The sequence below is a fragment of the Protopterus annectens genome, chromosome 7.part0, assembly GCF_019279795.1.
Source record: "Protopterus annectens isolate FY-2018-M chromosome 7.part0, PAN1.0, whole genome shotgun sequence".
In the NCBI taxonomy this organism is placed as follows: domain Eukaryota; kingdom Metazoa; phylum Chordata; order Ceratodontiformes; family Protopteridae; genus Protopterus; species Protopterus annectens.
In genome coordinates this window covers 10,958,968-10,964,566 of record NC_056739.1, presented here as the reverse complement: position 1 = coordinate 10,964,566, position 5,599 = coordinate 10,958,968, and positions in this window count along the sequence as shown.

Genomic DNA, 5,599 nt, shown 5'->3' with positions numbered 1-5,599 from the left:
CACACCCGGCTAAACATTTAATACCAGCAGGCTATAAATAAAGCACAAGAGCACAAATCCAGATTCAAACAGAAGGTGTGATGGAACGCTACCCAGACTAATACAAAACTGTCTCACCTGAGTCGCTACTATTACGGTACTTCCCATAGCTGTACGATCTATCTACAGGAACAATGCCTACAGCAATACTACCACAAACAGTCAGAAGCCCAGCAAGTACTTTAAGTGTCATTCATATTGATGGACAACTTATCCAAGACTCTTAACATTCAGCAAATGTGAAGGTAGATGAACATGTGTCAGTTTCTCCAATGTACTAGACAGACATTTATTTATCTGGCATTTGATTACTGGGAAAGTCTGTCTGGGCCAGAAAGTGCCCATTTTCAACAAAGGCCCAGGGAGAATAGCTCAACAATCACATGGCATGCCAACACACACACCGACCTCTCACTCGAGTCTGAACTAAATCCTACACAGTCACACACACAAATAAATCCCATACACACACACACCTCTCACTCTGAAATCCCACATACACACGCACACCTCTCACTCACTCTGAAATAAATTATAATTAAAAATCACACACACACTCACCTCTCTCACTCTGAAATCCGACACACACACACACACACACACCTCTCACTCTGAAATCCTATCTTCCACAGATTACTCACTGTTAAATCACATCTTCCATCCTGTCTGTCCGTCCGTCCGTCCGTTTTTCAGTTCCCGGACCCGCTCACAAGTTAGTTGAGTTGAGTAGTCCTCGACTTAACGACCGAACAACCGCTTGTCTTCAACCATCCATTTTGGTTCCCGCTCCGCTCGCAAACTTGATGTACTGCACAGTCACTGCGCGCGATGATGTCAGCACGCCTGCGGCCCCCAACTACACTTCTTAAAGACGAAAAAAAAAAAAATAAATTTTTTTTTAAATAATGCCCTGCCCAAAGTGCCCCCTGCTGCTTGGCGCCCTGAGGCAATTGCCTCACTTCGCCTCTGGTAGTTACGCCACTGTGTTAAACCACCAAACAACCACATGTGTTGGATGACAGTAACTTGCCTGTTTGTCTTTTGCTCCAGTTAAACAGCCACTAATCTGGCCTTGCTGGCCACTGTTATATGTGTGTGGGATGTAATGGAATGCACTGTTTGTGTATTATATGACGGTGTTAAATATATATTACTTTGACTAGTATATAGCACAGAAAGGTATATTATTACAACTCTCTGTCATATGTATGCTTGGGTTGTCATAACTCTCAGCTGTCTGATTTTTGGCTCATATTTTTTGCCTTTTTCTCATAAAATGTGTTGTTTTCTGGTAAATTAATCAGGAAGCAGTAACAGATATTTGAGTTAGTTTTGATATGTCTTAGAAAAATGCATGCTAATGCAAAACCTGTTGTTTTAGCAAATGTCTATGCATATAACAGCAATATTCAAACTGTCCTTGATTATAGGTCATTGTCTCCCATTATTTTTTGGCTCTGTACTTGATTCTTGAGGTGTGTGTGTGCGTGCGCGAGCATGTGTGCATGCATCAAATAAATGGGTGAATAATGTTGACAAACTCTGTAATAATAGCTGGTGTCCACGTGCCACCACTTTCTAAATATTCATGTTTTGTTTACCATTAAAGTATATAAATATGCATAACTAACACGTTAAGATTCTGGGAAGTGTCCACTTGGAAGCATTTTGCAACAGCATTTTATGGGCATTTTCAGCGCAAAAGTTCAGGAATGCCATGAGATAAAAATTAGATGGTCAATAGGTGGATTACTATGATTTGTAATGTTTGTGTCTTTCGGCTTTGCCTGGTTAGGGGTCGCCACAGTGGAACTCCGGTCCACTAATGATTGGCAGTAGAGTTTTACGTGCTGGCTTGCTGGGCCTAACGCACAGCCTTCAAGGAAGGAACGCCCATTCATGCATGTCGTCACACAGAAGACGCTCTAACTGAGAATCAAACGGGCAACATCTAACTGTGAGGCGATGCTAAAACAGCACCACCATTAAGTAAAACCAACTCCTTGTAAGGCAAACTATTAATAAAAGTATTACAAATCATTACTATGATTTGTAATACTTTTATTAATAGTTTGCCTTACAAGGAGTTGGTTTTACTTAATGCTATCAAATGAAAGCTTACATAATGTTGGGATACTTCTCACTGCTACCTGATGTGTTTTGCAGATATTTATAGTTGTTTAGCAATAGGTGTCAGATTAGAATTATGCTAGTTTCCATATTTTAAGTAAATATCTCGGACATTGTCCATGTAATAGCATTTCACAAGATAATTCAGAGCACAGGTCAGGAATGTGTCTGCTAACCCAAATACAGTGGTCTGTAAAAGGGAAAGCGTTATTTCATTTTATATCAAATACGTGCCACATTAATATTTCTATTTTACAACCTGGCCCAGATAGAGTAATGTGGTACTTCATGTTATTCATTGAAAGCTTGTGTAAATCAACAGAAGTTGTCACAGATACCAGGTATCTACTTGCTACCAGTTTTCAGGTATGTATATTTATTTAGTAATAAAATATGCATACATGCATACATATCATATTTCTGTAAATAAATAAGGCATTGTCAACCTTGACATATTTAGGAACATCATTTCATGCCTAATCAACATAGAGGTCAGATGTAGCTACTCAGACAAATGGTTTACTCTGTATCACAGAATATGCAAGCTCTTTTCTACACTACAAACTACTCCAACTAAACACATTTACTCCACTGCAGCTAGACTTCATAAAAACCTCATCATACAACCTGAGATACTACTCACAAACCTCACCAGCTCTCATTACCCCTAGAACCAAACCCCAAGGCACTGCACATGCTTTCTCTTCTCAGGTATCTACTCCTTGGCAAGGTTTCTCCAGTGACCTAAAGGAAATCAAGACTTATTCCAAATTCAGAATGCAGCTGAAAAACACTTCATCAAAGCCAAATACTCCTGCTTCAGCCCAGGCATATCACCTAATACACTATCCATATCTCCTTTCCAATTCTATTCTCCCCTCTCATGATTTACTGAAGACTGACCCACTTTAGGAACTAATGCATTTATTGCACATTACACTCTGCTTGACTATACATTTCTTTACAATGCGTATATATATATATATATATATATATATATATATATATATATCAACTAGTCTGGACTGCTCTGCTATTGCTTACATTTCTTTCTTTCTTTTTTTGTGACATGTTCTGTATTTCTCCTGGGCTGAATCTGACATTTATCAGTATTAGTCAATGCACTATTACTAATTTGGTAAACAAATGTAAATAAATAAATATTATGAATACATGCCATATGTTGACAATTCTGTTAATAACTTGAACCTGAAGTTGTTTTATATGGTACTATGTAGTATCAATTGAAAGCTTATATAATACTACAAAGGATGTGACTGATGTCTGCTATCGATCTGTAGATATTTATACTTGTTTAGTAATGCAAAATGCATATTTGTAGAAGTATTTTTTGTAAACATGTCAGGAATTGTTCTCTTGGAAACAGTATAGAACAGCATTTCACATAAGCATTCACCGTAGAGGTCAGGAATAGCCTTTCAGACATGTGGGCTACTCTATACCAGAGAAAATCTCTGTTAATTTCCAGAAACATTACAAATTTATGTCAGATTTTAATAATTATTTTAATAACTTAGTGAACCAGTGGGTGTTCATTTGGCACTCCATGGCACTAAATGGGAGCATCACGATGCTGAAAAAATTTGTACTGATAGTTGCAGATATTTACATTTATTTGTGCATTCATCATCTTTCGGCTGTTCCCATTAGGGGTCGCCACAGCAGATCACCTGTTTCCATTTCTTCCTGTCCTCTGCATCTTGCTCTGTCACACCAAACCTGCATGTCCTCTCTCACCACATCCATAAACCTTATCTTAGGCCTTCCTCTTTTCCTGTTACCTGGTAGCTTCATCCTTAGCATCTTTTTCCCAATATACTCAGCATCCCTCCTCAGCACATGTCCAAACCAGCGTAATCGTGCCTCTCTGGCTTTGTCTCCAAACCTTCCAACCTGGGATGACCCTCTAATATACTTATTCCTAATCCTGTCCACCCTCATCACACCCAGTGCAAATCTTAACATCTTTAATTCTGCCACATCCATCTCAAACTCCTGCCTTTGTGCATTAAATATGCAAATATGCATACCATTCATAATAATGAAAATATCTCAAAATGGAGTACATCTACAAAACTGCTTTGCAGCAAAATGAAGAGCATATCTGCTTGAACAAAAGTCAAACTGATAGCTAGAGTCTCCGCACTATGGTTACAGAGATAATAGTACTCATTTGCATAATTATAATAACATTTACATATTGCATTACTTGCTGAATATGAAATAACCATTACTTCTGGCTGACATATTAATGCCACCAGAACACCAGAAAAAAGTGTGTGATTAATAACTTTCATAATGTAAGGCATTTTGTAAACTTTACAGTTTTTGAGATGCATACTTTTGTTTATGGGTAGGTTGGAAAAATGCATTCTCAGAAGTTTAGCTCAGACTAAAGCAGTCTAGGTAGGAAATTTGCAGGTGACAGGAGGTGTGAAATTTTACTTGTGCTATATGTGAAAGAGTTAAAAAGTAAAAGAAAAGTGTGTGTGTGTGTGTAGATAGATAGATATAGCTATCTATCTATCTATCTATCTATCTATCTATCTATCTATAATTTGGTTTTGTGAAAGGTAGATCATACCTGCTCAATTTGGTAGACTTCTTTGAGTCAGTCACCAGAGCTGTGGATGAGGGCAAGGCAGTTCATATAGCCTACCTCGATCTGGCCAAGGCCTTTGATATCATTCCCCACTCAGGAATTATTGATAAACTCACCAACCTACGCATCAACCCCTATATCACTAGGTGGGTTTCAAACTGGCTCACAGATACAACCTACAGTGTGAAAGTAGCAGACTCCAAGTCAGACTGCCGACCAGTCATGAGTGGAGTCCCACAGGGATCAGTCCTGAATCCTCTCTTGTTTAGCATCTATTCTCAGAAGTCCAGGCCAACACAGAGGGACTCTGGCTGACCACGTTAGCAGACGACTGCAAGCTGGGAGCCATTATTAACTCCCCAAGTGATGTAGACATCCTACAGAAAGGCCTCACTGAAACCAATGACTGGTATTGAAACTGTGGCCTTAAGCTTAATGCCAAAAAATGCGTTCTGATCCCCTTTGGGAAAAACTCAGTTCCCACTAATTGCCACATCGATAGGAGCCCACTGAACATTGAAGGCATTATAAGAGATCTGGGGACACAGGTTGACAGCAACCTCTCCTTTGACCACCACATTGCCACTGTGGTCAGAAAGTCCTCCTATGTGGCACATCTCATTACCAAGGGTTTTGCATCCTGGAAGAAACTTTCATCTCTCTCTACTCTTCCCTCATTAGATCAGTCATCGAGTATAATGCTCCATTTGGCATGTACCGCACTAGACACATGCAACAGCTGCAAAGGCCTCAAAAATACCTCACGAAGAGAATCCTAGGCCTTAAACACATGTCCTACATGGACAG